The sequence below is a fragment of the Lissotriton vulgaris genome, chromosome 1_1 (genome assembly GCF_964263255.1).
Source record: "Lissotriton vulgaris chromosome 1_1, aLisVul1.2, whole genome shotgun sequence".
In the NCBI taxonomy this organism is placed as follows: domain Eukaryota; kingdom Metazoa; phylum Chordata; class Amphibia; order Caudata; family Salamandridae; genus Lissotriton; species Lissotriton vulgaris.
The window spans coordinates 1,611,463,771-1,611,481,466 of NC_141685.1; the positions used below are offsets into that span (position 1 = coordinate 1,611,463,771).

Below are 17,696 nucleotides of genomic sequence, written 5' to 3' on the forward strand. Positions count from 1 at the left end.
AAGTATGGCCATCTACTTTTCTCAACTCGCCTGGGATAGGATGCCTCTCAGACTGCTTTTTTAGGGCTCGCCCCTAGCAATACAGTGAGCAGCACTGCTCGCGCAGGGGCGAGAGCCCTTTTGTAGAGGGTTCCAAAACGGACCCTGGAATCGAACAAGCTTTTGCGTGTGCGATTCTTTTTGGTCCACGGTATTGGCGTTTGCGGTCAGCTTTTTTAGAAAGACAGCACGCTTTAGGCCAAAGGCGGTCACATTGCTCCGCCCATGGCGTATTGGTGTCTGTTACCTGCGCGCCGACATCTGTTTTCATTATCGTGCCCAGACATGGACGCGATAATTGAAAATTGATTGCTCACTGTAGCGCGCACGCACGCACCACTCCCGGGCTTGTCATCCCATGTTTTCAGTAACGAAACTAGGAACCAGAGGGGATAGTGCTGCTGCTGTCAGTGGTGCAGCGGGTGCAGTGGCACCAGGTCATAGGTGAGCAAGGGGCCCTCCGCTTCCCAAAGGTGACTTTGTTATACTTCTAAGCTGTGGTCCATTTCCCATGCTTGCTTCGGGGTTCACAGGACCCTACCTCTGCCATTGGCTTCCGCCTGACCTTCTGGGGTCTCACCACACAGCCTGGAGTTGTTTTAGCCTACGGTATTGAAACAGTAGTTCTGCTGTGCAGTTTGTCTGAGGTGTCAAAAACTGAAGGGGCAGGGCATGCTGGGAAGTCCAACTAACCAGGTACAAGGCGTTTATAGAAACAGAGTAGCTCGGTAGGTCAAGCACCCACCAAGAGAGCATGTGATTCATTCTCGATGGGGCTGGCTCAGCCTTTTATCCTTCTGATGTTGATTAAATGCGTATTGATGACCTTGGTGCTTATCGACTGTCTGACCTCCGGAAACAATAGATGTCATGGTGTCTGCTTAATAGGGTGACTTTATTTTTTCCAAGTGGTTCTGCTTCGGGGTGGGTTTATACATATTTTACTGGCCGTGTCCGTCAAAAAGAGTGTCTTCACATGATAAGTGAGATGTTACTTTAACCGCCCTCTGCATGCAGCTGGTAACGGAGCTGGGCATTCCTATAGACAGGCAGGCCATATAACCAGTGGTGACCTTCTGCAGGTATTGAACTGGAGAGGCCACCCTGGCATCCCCCTCCCCCCAGAGCAGTGTACTGTACATGAGCATGAGGGTGGTGCTGCTGCCCCCTCCCCTTCCAGGGGGTCCAGTCCCGGGGTCTCCAGAGGGCGCTCGTCGTCCTCTGAGGTGTGAGAGAGGGACAGTCTGAGAGACAAGTCTGTCCGCCGCCCACTGGAGGACATCAAGACCCTGCCAGTCATTGGGCTCGGGTCTGTCTGGGAGAATAGGGTGCCTATGGACCCCATAGGCACCACTGCTCCCACCATGTTTTTGTTAATCTTCAGACAGGGCCACATTTGGCAATTAGACAGGCAGAAACATACATTCCTCGGACTCCATCACAGCTTCTCTCGCACTCTTTTTTCCCCATGTGTTCTCTTTACACCAGAAAACCTACTTTATAAAAGTTTCCCACATTGTTACAGTGCTTCAGTTCTATACTAAAGGCTGAAGATTCTATGCAAAAGCATAACCAAGGATGACTACTTACAATCAAACGTTGACAAAGTCAGACTGGGTTTTGCAGATTATTTTGTTTTACTGTGGGTTTTGTAACACTATTGCCGAGGAAGCCGTCGGGGCCAGACCAATATGTATAAAACAGTGGCTAAAAGTGAAAACAAAAAAAAATTGTCTCAAAAACACACATTGTCATAGTAGTCCATGGCACTGATGGGAACTACATTTTGTGAGGCTGCGTTCCTTGTGAAAGAGCTAAATGCTTACAATCATCAGTGAAGTTAGCCACTGATATAAATGGAATGGACCATTGATGTTTACTGTATTGGGCAGAAGGAAAATGTAAATGACACAACAACAAATCAATGGACAAAGAGGACTGGTTTAACACCTCTCTATAAGTAACCTAACACACCATAATGTATAAAATAGACTCCGGTTTTGCACAATAGTTAGCTTTCATCTAAAAACTGTGAAAGCCAATCCAAAGTTAACATACAACTGCATTCAATAGATTATAGATAGCCCATGCTTGGGTTTTCATTAAACAGCCAAAAGCGCTTGTGTCAACAAAAACACCACAGGCCATTATTCTAACCTTACCTGCAAATGGCCATACTCAAACGGCACATATTATACAGAACCCTTTAAAACACACACACACACACACACACACACCACCCCCACCCCTCTCCCCCCACTATACTATACTGTGTCAAATGTTGGCCAAATCAATATCAGCATCAAATCAGTTTGCATAAAAAGCACTATTGTCTGACCAATCAGAAGACGAATGTACCCCCCAATCGAGAAATAAAATGGACACTCCTTCAACATACCCATTGATACACATGAAACACCACAAGTATCTGCCTAGATTAAACTCAGTCTAAAATACACTGACACAAAAGAATAGGAACCTAAAAACTGTACGTTCGTGTTGCTAAACACATACAAACATTAATAAAAACTGTATCCGGCTATGGTTCCTCCAGCCGGATAGATGCCCTTCCCAGATTTGCACAAAAGCACACTTAGATACAGAATGTGCTAAATAGCCACGATTATGGTGGTTGGTCCTATATAAATGCAAATAACACGAATAATAATTTCCTGCAGGAGGGCACACAATATTTAGGAGCTCCGTGTATAACCTTGTGTATGAGTGGTTACTTGTCCTCTGATATTATAGCTCCTTACGCATTGCCTTTGAGCTCTTGCTTATCAGTATTATTCTTATATACATTGCTAGGTGCTATGCTAGGAAGAGCATTCTATAAAGGAAACAATGGTTCCTGTGGCTAGTAAGAATAATACCGATAAGCAAGAGCTCAATGGCAATGCGTAAGGAGCTATAATATCAGAGGACAAGTAACCACTCATACACAAGGTTTGGTTTGGAATCAGAATCACAGTATTTCTATACAGTTTTTAACAAAGAAAAAATTTTGCGTTTTGTCCCTTCGTGAAATGGAACCTGAAGGTGAGTTTTAACGTGATCTAATATTTACAAGGTTTCCAAAATTGCAAAGAATGACCATTTATATACACATTTTTAACAGCACCAGTACACAATAATACATGCTGAATGGTGGCTCGTTCTTTTAGGTTTGTCAACGGCGTTTCAACCCCTTGTGTGGATGGGGGGTCTCATTAGGACTTGAATAATTGGGACATCTACAATGATAAAGCAAAAGCATAAGGCCCATACACCGGCGCTAATGTTGGAAAGGTTTGGAAAAGGTATTGGTGGTGTAGTAGGACCGAAGCGGCGCTCACGGAACCCCGAACAGGCATAAGCATTTCGCCGATCCGGGTAAGCAAACAAATAACCTGATGCATCTTCTTTAGAGTTAGAATATGACAGCGGCCATCTTACGGTATATTATCTGTTCTCTGCCGGTGCATCAGTCCACCTGGACTCAGTCGCACAAGGGAACATCGACACAGCTATGGCTGTAGCGTGTTCGAATAGGATCATTCGCCCTAAATTCCATATACGCAGGCCTTGCCTAACATTGAGGTACGTGACATTTCCTCTGTTCCATCATTATTGCTGTCACTAACATTCAGTGCAGAAAATGAATGTTCTGTTCCTTTCATTTCATAATATGACAGAACCCGGCTGGGTGCTCATGTGAGTTACTTTTATTTATTTTCACTCTCACGGTGGCACAATCTTCACCAAGGCAGCGATATAAAATTACAGGTACTACACCACCAATACCTTTTCCAAACCTTTCTAGCATTAGCGCTAGTATATGGGCCTTATGCTTTTGCTTTATCATTGTAGATGTCCCAATTATCCAAGTCCTAATGAGACCCCCCATCCACACAAGGGGTTGAAACGCCGTTGACAAGCCTAAAAGAACGAGCCACCATTCAGCATGTATTATTGTGTACTGGTGCTGTTAAAATTGTGTATATAAATGGTCGTTCTTTGCAATTTTGGAAACGTTGTAAATATTAGATCACGTTAAAACTCACCTTTAGGTTCCATTTCATGAAGGGACAAAATGCACAATGTTTTCTTCGTTAAAAACTGTATATAAAAACTGTGATTCTGATTCCAAACCAAACCTTGTGTATGAGTGGTTACTTGTCCTCTGATATTATAGCTCCTTACGCATTGCCTTTGAGCTCTTGCTTATCAGTATTATTCTTATTAGCCACAGGAACCATTGTTTCCTTTATAGAATTAGTACCCTGGTTCCTCCGTGAGTAGGGTTCCCCTCTTCTTGTCCTACTGCTAGGAAGTGCAGGCAAGGGAGGGCCACAGATTGGGCTCCCTAGTCAGAACAAGCACTGGCGTTGCCAATAGGTCTCGCAGTAGGAAAGTTGGAGCTATTGGTTTTGTAAATGATAAAGCCCCTTATGTTTTTAAAATGAAAAAAAAATAAAAGGCATTGTTATTTGCAATTGTAATGGTTCCAACTTTCCTACTGCGAGACCTATTGGCAACGTGAGTGGTGTTGCATGTGTGAGTGGCGTTGCTTGTGTGTGAGTGGCGTTGCGTGTGTGAGTGGCGTTGCGTGTGTGAGTGGCGTTGCGTGTGTGAGTGGCGTTGCGTGTGTGAGTGGCGTTGCGTGTGTGAGTGGCGCTGCGTGTGTGAGTGGCGCTGCGTGTGTGAGTGGCGTTGCGTGTGTGAGTGGCGTTGCGTGTGTGAGTGGCGTTGCGGGTGTGAGTGGCGTTGCGGGTGTGAGTGGCGTTGCGGGTGTGAGTGGCGTTGCGGGTGTGAGTGGCGTTGCGTGTGATTGCCGTTGCGTGTGTGAGTGGCGTTGCGTGTGTGAGTGGCGTTGCGTGTGTGAGTGGCGTTGCATGTGTGAGTGGCGTTGCATGTGTGAGTGGCGTTGCATGTGTGAGTGGCGTTGCATGTGTGAGTGGCGTTGCATGTGTGAGTGGCGTTGCGTGTGTGAGTGGCGTTGCGTGTGTGAGTGGCGTTGCGTGGGTGAGTGGCGTTGCGTGGGTGAGTGGCGTTGCGTGGGTGAGTGGCGTTGCGTGGGTGAGTGGCGTTGCGTGGGTGAGTGGCGTTGCGTGAATGAGTGGGGTTGCGTGGATGAGTGGGGTTGCGTGGATGAGTGGGGTTGCGTGGATGAGTGGGGTTGCGTGGATGAGTGGGGTTGCTTGGGTGAGTGGCGTTGCGTGGGTGAGTGTGGCGTTGCGTGGGTGAGTGTGGTGTTGCGTGGGTGATAGTGTGCTTGCGTGGGTGAGTGGCATTGCGGGTGTGAGTGGCGTTGCGTGTGTGAGTGGCGTTGCGTGTGATTGCCGTTGCGTTTGTGAGTGCCATTGCGTGTGTGAGTGGCGTTGCGTGTGTGAGTGGCGTTGCGTGTGTGAGTGGCGTTGCGTGTGTGAGTGGCGTTGCGTGTGTGAGTGGCGTTGCGTGTGTGAGTGGCGTTGCATGTGTGAGTGGCGTTGCATGTGTGAGTGGCGTTGCATGTGTGAGTGGCGTTGCATGTGTGAGTGGCGTTGCATGGGTGAGTGGCGTTGCATGGGTGAGTGGCGTTGCGTGGGTGAGTGGCGTTGCGTGGGTGAGTGGCGTTGCGTGGGTGAGTGGCGTTGCGTGGGTGAGTGGCGTTGCGTGGGTGAGTGGCGTTGCGTGGGTGAGTGGCGTTGCATGTGTGAGTGGCGTTGCGTGGATGAGTGGCGTTGCGTGGATGAGTGGGGTTGCGTGGATGAGTGGGGTTGCGTGGATGAGTGGGGTTGCGTGGATGAGTGGGGTTGCGTGGATGAGTGGGGTTGCTTGGGTGAGTGGCGTTGCGTGGGTGAGTGTGGTGTTGCGTGGGTGATAGTGTGCTTGCGTGGGTGATTTCCCTTTTAATTAATATTTATTTTTTTAATCATGGTGAGCTGGCCACAGACATGTAGCCCCTAAGCACCGACCATACCCTTGTATATAACACCCAGCAATTAAGGTTGTTGCAGGGTTAGAAACAACTCATGCAGCATAAACACAGGCAGGGCAAAACAGTGGTTTCACAGCAGAATCGGCAGTCTGAAAACCGTAGCAAGGCACAGGGTTTGGGGGACGGGCAAGCAATGAAGAGACAGGAAACAAATTAAATGGGGGAGGGGGGGCAGGAACGATTAGAAAGCTCGCAGAGGAGGAGAGATAAAAGCTGCAAATGCAGTAATAGAGTGATAGATAGCAAATACAACTTTGCTCAGGGTACTTTATCAATAAAATAAATATTCATCTAAAAAAGTTTGATTGCAAAGCGTCCTGTCCAGCTTAATGAGTGCGTGTTGCAAGCTGGTCAATGATGCCACAGAAAGGGCTTAAAAGTTTCCCCTCTTCTAGGTAAGGACATGGATGGCTGCGCACTCTATGCACGGGGAAGGGTGGGTTGAGGGAAACGTTGCATTCGTGCTCGGAGGGTGGGGGAGGGCTCAACACCAATCCGGAAGGTGAGAGCGCTCACTTTGAAGCTCCGTGGGCTCCTGTGGTGACCTCAAACAAAACAAGGAGGGAAAAAAATGGTGTGCCTGCAGAAATGTTTTGTGGGGAAAACAAATGTAAGCCTGGGGCCACGAATTACTTCTTAAATCCACTTGGGAACGTAACTGTCAACGGCAAACGGCTATCTGCGCCACAATAGCAAACGAGACAATTATGTAAAAGAAAATTAGTTTTTGCAGCTTAGTGGATATTGGGAACGGGTTTAGACGCTTTAACCAACTGTTCTTAAAATCGAGCTTTATTTTCCGCAGCACTGTAAGCATGAACACTCCAAGCAGACAGCCCACAGATGTGCATCAACAGACACACCAGTCACACCAAGTCACTTAAGAAATATTCAGTGCACAACTGAGGCAGATCACAACAAGGTAGAAGAGTATTCTTCACTGTAGGATTTAGCATCTTTATCTCCAGTGAGGTATAAAAGCTGGATGATTAAAAAAAAACACTCAAATAATAATAATGATGATGCCCAGGCCAACGGGTCTGGCTTGCACTGGAGTCCTGACTAAAATATTTAATGGTATCACAGTGAGATAGCATCGCAGAAGACTTTCACAGCTGATCATGAAAAGCATTGCACAAATGAATGCGAGTATCTTTCTATTATAAGTTATTTTAATGGATCAGCAGAACAACAATTATGATGTACATTATGATTTAGACTTGGTATGTTTTCGCTGGAATATAGACATTTGTCCGGAAAAACAGTAATGCAAATAGATTCATGCATTTCTTAGGGCGTACCTGAGTGCCAGGGCTGTGGCCGGAGGGAAGCCGGATGGGGGCAGGAGAGCCTGGTGGGGGGCGGGAATGCGAGCGAGGGGAGGAGAATGGAGGGGGAGGCAAGACAGAGGCAAGGAGTGTGGCAAATGGCCGGAGGGAAGCCGGATGGGGCAGGAGAGCCTACGAATGGCGCTTTCACTCCTGTACACCAGTGTTGTGCTCTTTATAAGCATATTAGAGGCCTTGACGTACAGTGATCTATGACTAATGGACTTGGCTTGAAACTGGAATTATTTCTCAGGCGCAGTGTACAGGAGCGGGGTACAGATTTTCATTTTAAGTAGTGAAAATGAGTGGTAATCGGTGCCGTTCACCGAAGAAAAAAGTAAAGTTTACAGGTTTTATTTTCCATGGCGGGAGAGCCTGGGGCGGGAATGCGAGCGAGGGGAGGCAGGCAGATTACGAGGGAAGCCGGATGGGGGCGGGAGAGCCTGGTGGGGGGGCGTGAATGCGCGAGGGGAGGCAGGCGGATTGGGAGGGAAGCCTGATGGGGGCGGGAGAGCCTGGTGGGTGGGCGTGAATGCGAGAGAGGAGAGGTGCTGGTGTGGGAGGGGGGAGTTGCTGGTGTGGGAGGAGTGCTGCTAGGGGAGGAGAAGCCTGATGGCGTGAATACGAGAGAGGGGAGGTGCTGGTGTGGGAGGGGGGAGTTGCTGGTGTGGGAGGAGTGCTGCTAGGGGAGGACTGGGCTGGGCTTGCATGCGATGCGCGTGCATGTACACGGGAACTGCATGAAAACCGCATGGCTGAAAGCCCTTTGGTTTCAGGATGTTTTCGCCACTTGAATTCTCGCTCCGCTCGATGCGCTTGCGCACATCGATAGGTCGCGAGACCTAAAAATTGAGCTACTTGGAGCATCCAGTGACCCCACTTTTAATCTCAGCTGGGATAGGATTCAGAAAATACCAACGTTCCCAAGCCTCGATAACACTAATGCACAAAATCACCAACTGACGCAGCTGCAAGATTAATCCCAAAATGCATCTGTTTGTCATTCATAGACTGATAGACATTATGATGAACACTAAATTCACCAACCAGTTTCATACAAAGATTTAAACACCTCAGCTGGGGCTAGAAAGGTCACACATAGAATATTACCAACTAGCAAGTACGGTCTAGTTAAAATTGAGCCATTAGATGATAATCAGAGAATCAAACTGCTCCACATCAGACTTTTCATCTCTGCTTTTCAAGAGGAGCAGTAGCACGAGCGAAAGCAGCCTGCCCCTCATTTTGTCAATATTAACCTCATACAGAATCCCAGCTGTGTCCTACAGGGTGCAAATAAACACAGCAGTTACAACCAAATGGCCTCAAACAACACATTTACAGACAAATTAACAGCAAATTAAAAGGCATCTTGCCACTGCTTCTTGGTTCTCAGCAGAACTAAGGTCCATGAAACAGGTTTGCAGAAGGCAAGAAAGAACTTGGCGCACTGTTTATAACAATAACGAAAAGGCCAAATATAGCAGCTGTCTGTCCAAATATAAAGTCATGATTCACAAAGCGAAAACCTTGTTCTTCACCACTAAAATTGAGAATGCAGCTAATTTTTATAAGGAATTATTCGCCACAATAAAAAAGCTAACCCAAGCCCCCACCACTTGACCCACTGTCCGTAACTAGGGGTTTTGCAATTCAGTTGCTGAAGCCTTCCGATACAAAGTAGAGGCTGTTTTTAACACCTTTTCTTTAACCCCTAACTCTAAGGAACCAGCTATCATCCTCCCTAAAACATCCAACGTTAACATAGATCAGACCCCCTTCCCACACCGAAGTAGTCAAGCTTCTTAAAGTGACTATATCAGTCTCTCCTGAGGACCCTTGCCCAACGAGAACAGCCAGTTTGGAAGCCGATGTTATCGGTCTTAAACTGGCGGATTTATTCCAACTGCTGTGCACCTCCGGTTCATTCCATTCCATCTGGAAGAAAGTTATTGTTTTAGCGCTGATCAAGAAACCATCACTCAATCCAGATGATCTAAACAGCTACTGGCCTATCTCTTGCATTCCACTCCCAGCCAAAATATTTTAAACGGCCTTAAATACATACACAATTGGGTGAGTATATTACCAAGAACAACTTCCTGGACTCCTCAATTCGGCTTTCGAGCCGGACACAGTACCGAGTTTGCACTCAATAAGGCCACAGAAGAGATCAGGCAGTCTCTGGACACAGGCGGTCGGGCCTCCCTGATCCTGCTCAATTTACTAACGGCCTTCGATCCAGTCAACCATGGGCTGCTTGTGGCACGCTAGAGCAGGATCGGGGTAACTGGTTCAGCCTAAAAGCTAATGAATTAATTCTTATCTGGACAGGTGCAAACTGTTAGACTAGAGCAGAGGTGTTCAATCTGTAGGCGCAATCCTCAGGGGGGCCGTGGAGTCATTGGAAGGAGGTCACGCTCTTCATTTTGCAAAATGGCAACATCGCAGACAGTTAATTCCGGTAGTTTAAATTCTTCGGCTAGAGTTTATACTGGGACTTTCCTGTGCAGTGAAATCGAAGTCAGGTAGACAGCTAAACACGCCTTTCTGCAAGTGTGCTGCTGGCCTGAAAGAAATGCAAATGTACACAGCCAGTTAATCTGCAAATCCTTTACATTAGCAGATTAACTAGTTGTGCACTTTTTCATTTCTTTGACGCCAGCAGCACACTGACAGAAAGACTAGTTTAGCTTTCTGCCTGGTTTCGAGTTCACAGCACAGGAGAGTGCTGTTGCAGTTCATTGATCGAATCACTTGAAGCTTTCTGAGAGGTAGTGCATAGAGTTAACTGAGCTGTTAAGTGCGTGCTTGTAACTGTCATTTTATTTACATAGTGGTTACTATCCCTGAGAAAATGTCCTTCAACATTTTCTCAGGGATAGTAACCACTATGTAATTAAAATTGCATTACATAGAGTCTGGGAAGTACTAAAATCTATGGGCCTCATTTACAATGAAAGGGTGTAGGCCAGGCCACAATCATTTTTGCTGTCCTGTTGTACGCCAATTTTAAACAAACAAATAAGGCCCAATCTGTAGGAATGTCCCTAATTATTTAAATGAGCACAGAGCCACTGGTAAGTTGTAATTCAGGTTTATTACCCGGAGCGCCGGGGCAGCGCGCTTTCACTCGATCCGGCTCGGCGCCTAACAAAATGGCCGCCTTCCGGTTCCTGTCTACCCCCTTCCGGTTCCGGCCCCCGCTATGGAAAGGCTAGACCGTCACTACATATCTCCCCCCTTTTAAACATCAAACAAATCAATATAACTAGCAAAAAATAGTCTTACTGGATGTTCATGGTAAAGTTCTCGAACTTCTTGGGTATTCTCACAATACGTCTTGCTCGCGTTCTCACTCCTTCTGCTTCCTTTCTACCTCTCGGGGTCCTCGGGGATGTGTGCTGCTCTCGCCTGTCGCTTATCACTTCCTGTTCCATCCTGTCTCTCTTTGTTCCTTCCTTCCTCTTGTCCTTTCGCTGTTGAATCACTTCCGGTTGTTCCTTCCTCACTGACTCCACAATCCCCGTTCCCTGTGTCCTCTACTTGCTCTTCCTTTCTTCCAACTTGCTCTTGTATCCTTCCACTGACTTCACTTCTCGGTGCTCCCACTTCTAATCCTGTCTCACCTTCTGTTTCCCATCCCAGGATTTTGTTGCACTTCGCCATCCTGTCTTGCGACCACACTTTGCCATCGCTCAACAACGCAGACCTGGCATACGGCTCCAGGACTTGAAGGGGTGGCGTGAATTTGCTTTCTCCTTTCCTTTTCAATGTGGCTACTTTCACTCTCACCCAGTCTCCTTTTTCCAGAGACACTGCGTGCCCATTACGTCGCTTGTTGTAATGCTCTGTATAGGTCTCTTGTGCTCTCTCTAGATTTCTTTTCACAATCGCAGGAGACCATTTGCTTTGCACTACTATCTGTCTCCACGCAATGTTGTCCTTTGTGAACGGCTCTCTTCCCCTCAAACTTTTGAACGGACTGTAACCTGTACTTCCAGGTGTGATGCGGTATGCCCACAGCATCTTGGGTAGCTCTTTTTCCCAATCCTGCCCATCGCTTATGGCCGCTTGGATAGTCCTCATTATGACTCGGTTGAACTGTTCGGCCAGTCCATTGCCTGCCGGATGGTATATGGGAGTGTGTTTGACTTCAATCCCATTTCTAGACATGAACGCTTCCCATTTGGCTGAGATAAACTGTGGCCCGTTGTCACATGTAATGATCTTGGGGATTCCTTCCTTCACGAAGATCGCGTTCAGGAACGCCAGTACCATTTCCGTGTCCACTGTTTCTCTCACTTCCACCTCGGGCCACTTAGAGTACCTGGCCACGAACACTATGGCATATTTCTGAACCCCCTCAATGTTCAAAATGGGTCCTATTATGTCTATGGACACCATTTCCCAAGGGCTGCTGGGTACGGGAAACTTGCCCAGTTGTGGTCTCACGAGGGTTTGTGTTTTGTCTGCTTTGGCGCACGAGTCGCAATCCCTCACATACCTCTCCACCTGGGCATCGATAGCAGGCCACCAATACGCTTGTCTTGCCAAGGCCTTTGTTCTCGTTATCCCTTGGTGTCCCTCATGTAAAATCGCCAACGGGTGTCCTACCAGTCCTTGGGCAGGAATGACTTTGTCTCCTCTCATTAGGAACATGGGGTTCTCTCCTAGGGACAGTTCTTCTCTCACCTCCCAGTATTTCTTTAATTTCTCATCTAGGTGCCTTTTCTCTGGCCACCCATGTGTCACGTATCCCTTTATTGCCTCCAAGTCCTCATCTTGCCTGCACGCCTCGGCCCACTCCTGTTCACTGATCACCTGCTCCACATCTTGCATGGTGGCTACGATGTACCCCTCCCATCCCGGGGTTTCTTGTTCTTCTGCCTTCTCTTTGGCAGCCGCTCTGCTCAAAAAGTCTGCGACTTTGTTCCTGGGTCCTGGTAGGTACTCCACCTCTTACACATAATCCAGGAGTCTCAATGTCATCTTCGCTATTCTTGGGGTGGCATGCGCATGACCGCTTGATGTCAGTACTTTTATCAAAGGCTTGTGGTCTGTGCGAACCAAGAACAGGGCTCCCCGTAGGAACTGTCGGAAACGTTCCATCGCCCATACCACCGCCAGCATTTCTTTCTCGATAACACTGAACTTTTCTTCATTCGGTGCCAATGTTCTGGATGCGAAACAGATTGTGGATACTTCCCCACTGTCTGACCTTTGCATCAATACCGCTCCTAGGCCACGGTCGCTGGCATCCGTGGTGAGTATGGATTTTGCTTCTTGGTTAAAGCCCTTGAGTGGTATAGCCTCGCTCATTTCCTTCTTCAGGGCCTCAAATTCCTCTTGTTCCTCTCTGCCCCACTTGAATCCGTTTCTCTCTTTCAGTAGCTGACGCATGTGGTGTGTCTTGGTGGCGAAATTCGGGATGAACTTGCTACAGAATTCCGCCATGCCGAGGAATGACCTGACATCTTCCTTCTTCCCAGGGGCCGGCGCTTTCCTTATCGCCTCCATGTTTTCTCTCTTAGGTTCGATTCCCTTCTCGCTTATTTCATGCCCCAGGTACGTCACTGAAGGCATCCCGAATTTGCATTTCGCCCACTCTGCGGTGAGACCGTTGTTTTGTAACACCTTTAGTACAGTGTGTAGTTTCTCATTGTGCTCTGGCTTCGATTTTCCCATTATAAGAATGTCATCCTGGAAGTATTGAACTCCTTCCACATTTTTAAACAGCTGATGCATTCGTTTTTGAAACACCGCCGCTGCCGACGCCAATCCGAACGGCATTCTCACGAATTTATAACACCCAAAAAGTGTTATAAAGGATGTGAGGTGATTGCACTTGGGATGGAGTGTCACTTGATTGTATGCCGAGGACAGGTCCACTGTTGAAAACCACTTTATTCCTTTTGTCCTCGCGGGCATCTCGTTTATTCGTGGAAGCGGGAATTTGTCAACGAGAATGTTCTTGTTTAGCTCCCTGAGGTCCACGCATAGCCTCACCTTGCCATTGGGCTTCTGCGCTACCACTAAGGGCGACAACCACTCTGCACTTTCAATTGCTTCGATTACGCCTCCTTTCTCCAATCTGTCCAACTCCTCTTGCACAGCCTCCCTGCAGCGAAAAGGAATGTTTCGAACCTTGTGGCTCACGGGTGTGGCTCCTTCCTTCAGCCGTTTTATATGCTTGAATTTGGCCAACTCTCCAATCCTCCCGCTGAACACATGGGGGTATTCCCTCTTCCATGCTTCTTCCTCTTGTCCTCCTTCCGTGTCCATCAACAACACTTTCTCTATTCCTCCAGGATTTAGTTGGATCCCTAGTGTGCCTTGATCTTTCCATCCCAGCACCGAGGGTCCTTTTTCCGCCACATACAGCTTACAGTTTGCTCGCCGTCCTCTAAATTCTAATGGCAACGGGCAATACCCCAACATGGGTATTCTTTGTCCTGTGTAGGTGACTGGTCTCAGATCCATTGGCGTTAGTTCTTCCTTTATTTCTCTCAAGAACTTCTGTTCCCACACTTTTCTCTGTACTATCGTGATGGGAGCTCCGGAGTCGGCTACGATGTCGACTTTCCCGCCTCCTATGCTCATGTTGAATATTGGTTTGTTGGACCCCTTGCAATCCACGTCCAGGACTTGGTCGTCTATGTATAAGACCTCTTCAAGGTACTCTTCTTCCGCACGTGCCTCTTCCTCCTCTGGACTGCCCTTGTCGATATATTTGACTGCCGCCCCTTTGGGATTCCGCCTGCACACCTTTTCATAATGTCTAAACACGCTACAGAACTCACATTTCGCTCTAAATGCTGGACACACTTTGTCATTGCCTAGGTGTGAGGTGCTTCCACACCTGTAGCAACTTGTCCGTCTCTCTCCATTTGCCTTCTGCGACGCACCAGCGTTCTGTTGGCATTGCTTGGTGTATTGGTACCTAGGTGGTCCTTGTTGCTTGGCTTTATCCCCCTTGTTGTGCACCATCACTCTGCCCACCGTTTGTGTGCTCCCTGCATCTTTTCTGGCTGTTTGCGCACATCTTTTAGACAGCTCTGCTTTCTTGACTAAGGCCCAAACTTCTTTGAGGGGGGCATCGCCATTCACCCACAGCTTCTCTTGTATCGTCGTGCTGGACGTATGCATGATAATTTGATCCCTTACCAGTTCATCGTGCAGGTTGCCAAATTTGCAGGTTAGGGCCAGTTTTTGTAACGCTGCGACGTATTCGTCTATGGTCTCTCTGCTTTCCTGCTTTCTCTGGAAGAAATTGCACCGATCTATGGCCACACATACCCCCGGCCTGTGTCGTGTCCAAGTCCTCTATCGCATGCTGGAACACATTCGTGTCTGTCGGATCTCTCGTGGCTTTCACCAAATTGTCAAACACCCTTAAGCCCGCTGGTCCTAGATTGTGTAGGAGAATTTTCCTCCTCCTCGGGCTGGAGTATTCCGCGTCGCTCTCTTCCTCCAAAGCCTCCAAGTAATTCAGTAAGTATCTCTTCCAGTCGTCCCACAGCATCGTGGGTTCTCCTCTCTTTGGGAGGAAAGGCATCATATTTGCGAGGGAAGTGGACGGTGTCGCCATTTTCTCGTTTCCCCTCGGAACCTCCAGGGCGGGAACGTTGCGGTTGGGCGGGAACGTTGCGGTTGGGCGGGCTGCCTGGTGCTTGCCTGGCGTCCGTGTCCTCCTCTTGGTCTTGTCGGCTATTTACGCCTCCCACTGCACCTCTGGCATCCAGGATTGCTTGCCGACCAGCCCTGTCCCCTCTGCTAGGCTCCTCACCCTGTACTAGCCGATCCGCCAGCTTTTTGCAACAGTGGGTCGGTGGCAGGTGTTCCTGTGTGTCTGCACCTCCTTCCCTCCTTGTTTTCTGGGTTGGGCTTCGTCACTGTCCCTTCGGGTGCTTTTGCACGTGTCCCGTGCTTTTATCCCTGGTTCTGCCCTCTCTCCAGGCGTTGCCATCCTTGTTTCGTCTGGTGGTCCCGTGCTGTGCTTGCTCGGCTGGTGTGCAGCTTTGTGGGCTCTGCTGCGCGCCGGCCTCATGCGCCGCTTTCCGCCCTCTGCCGCGCTCCAAGGTTGCTCCTGGTTTCTCAGTGGTGGCTTGCTCCACTTTAGTTTTTATTTATTTATTTTTTTGTGTGTATTTGGGCTCTCTTCGGCGTACACTCTTTTTTTTTCTTGTACTTCTTCTATCTCCTCGCCGTGTCCCGCCTCGTAGCCATTGTAGGAATGTCCCTAATTATTAAATGAGCACAGAGCCACTGATAAGTTGTAATTCAGGTTTATTACCCGAAGCGCCGGGGGGTCGCGCGTTCACTCGATCAGGCTCGGCGCCTAACAAAATGGCCGCCTTCCGGTTCCTGTCTACCCCTTCCGGTTCCGGCCCTCGCTATGGAAAGGCTAGACCGTCACTACACAGTCGATACATCCAACTCAGACTTGAGCTCGGCAATGGAAAGTGATGTAGTAAGTAAAAACGCACACGCCATTGCAAGTGGAGCACTTCCTAAATTATCCCCGGCAGAGGTGTCGATTTTTTTTTATCGGATACAGACTCTTCGCCCAAGAACTCAAAAGAAACCAGCAGGAAGAGGCGAAACCACAGGCGCAGGCAGAGGCGAAAAGTCCCAAGACAGGCTAACATCCAACAAAAGACGAGGGAATCGCAAATGAAAAAGGAAGAGGAAATCGAAAAAAACTGTAGTTAATTTAAAAAACATAGATTTAAAGAAAGCCGAAAAACAGATCCTAGCACTTGGCTTGTTCTACTGTCCGGAATCAAACTTTGACTATGCCAATACGAGGATGAATGTATATAGATTTGTTCGCAAATGAAAATTACTAAAATATCACGCCTTACAACAACAAAAGAAGAGGGCAGAAACTGATAATCAGAATTCAAATGAAATCGATAGCTCTCAGGAAATAACTTCCATGGCTGACTTGTCTCTCCTGGAAACTCTGAGAGAACTGCAGGAAGAAACCGACAACACAGGAGACCCAGGGAGTTCACAGATATTGAACCCAGAGGAAACCCTAATGCCAAGCACTTTTAGGAAGAAGACTACATTCAAGAAAAAGTCCACTTTTATCCCTATAGCAGCCAGGGATGGAATAGACATTTTTAGTGAAAACGTTGTAAATGAAGCAAGCATTTACAATGCAATGGTCTCGGCATTATTAAAGGTAGTGCTATTGGCATTGCTCATGACATTTTTTTTAGTTTTAAATCATAAATAAATGGCATTGTCATTTACATTGCCAATAGTTTAATCGTTAAATAAATGGCATTGTCATTTTACAATGCCAAAAGCTTAATCGCTCGCAAATGCATGACCTATTGCATTTACACCCACACAAAGCCACCCACATACACATACATACAGAGCCACCCACACAGAGCTGCCCAGTCATTCATATAGAGCCACCTACACAAAGCCACCCTCACACAGACAGAGCCACCCACACATAGAGCCACCTACAAAAAACGCTATCCACACACAGAGCCACACGCAAAAAAAGCTATCCACACAGAGCCACACACACACAGAGCCACACACACACAGAGCTCCACACACAAACCCAGAGCCACATACACACCCAGAGCCACATACACACCCAGAGCCACACACACAGGAGAGCAAGCACAGCGAGGGGGCAGGAGAGCAAGCACAACGAGGGGGCAGGAGAGCAAGCACAGCGAGGGGGCAGGAGAGCAAGCACAGCGAGGGGGCAGGAGAGCAAGCACAGCAAGGGGGCAGGAGAGCAAGCACAGCGAGGGGGCAGGAGGATAAGCACAGCTTGTCTTAACACAACCACTGCAGTGTTTCAATTGTGTTCACAGAATGGCATCAGACATGCTTTCCAAGACACCAACATTCAATACAGGGAGCAAATTAACAATGTGTGTCGAGGCTGATTGTTTAGTAATGTGGCTCCATAGACATTTTCTCCAAGGTAAGGAGACCATCAACTGATGCCTGGCTTGTCATCCTCCTCCATCCTGCATGCAGCACATGAATCGGCTGATGCTAGGAATGCATGGCTGGACATCTCGGCCCCACTGCATGCAGCACGCCATCAGATGGGTATGCTTGTGTAGATGGTGCTTCTAAACAATCTAGCATCACAAGTGCAGGGCTCAACATCTGCATTACATCTTAACAGCCCAATAACACAGGCAGCTGGCTCCACACGCCTGTTCCAATGGATGGGCAGGTATGACACATATCTGATCAAATGTACGGAGCCCAGTGTGGTTACTTTTAGAAAAATTAGTTTTAATACTAGGGATCGTGAGAACATCTCTGGGGTCCAGTGTGCTTCGCCAGACGCCCCATGTCAAATGCATGGCACATGT

General features: G+C 48.0%; 1 protein-coding gene across 6 annotated transcripts in view; it reads right to left on the reverse strand.

The window, feature by feature from the left end:
- LOC147750884 (uncharacterized) overlaps window positions 1–17,696 on the reverse strand; it is a 1,319,653-nt gene that overhangs the window by 1,098,462 nt on the left and 203,495 nt on the right. Inside the window, exon 3 of one of the 6 annotated variants that reach the window (XM_086918446.1) lies at window positions 1,630–1,746. The exons of the other annotated variants lie outside the window; for them this stretch is intronic. The gene's annotated coding sequence lies outside the window, so the exon portion shown is untranslated. The remainder of the gene's footprint in view (window positions 1–1,629; window positions 1,747–17,696) is intronic. 6 annotated transcript variants of the gene reach the window in all.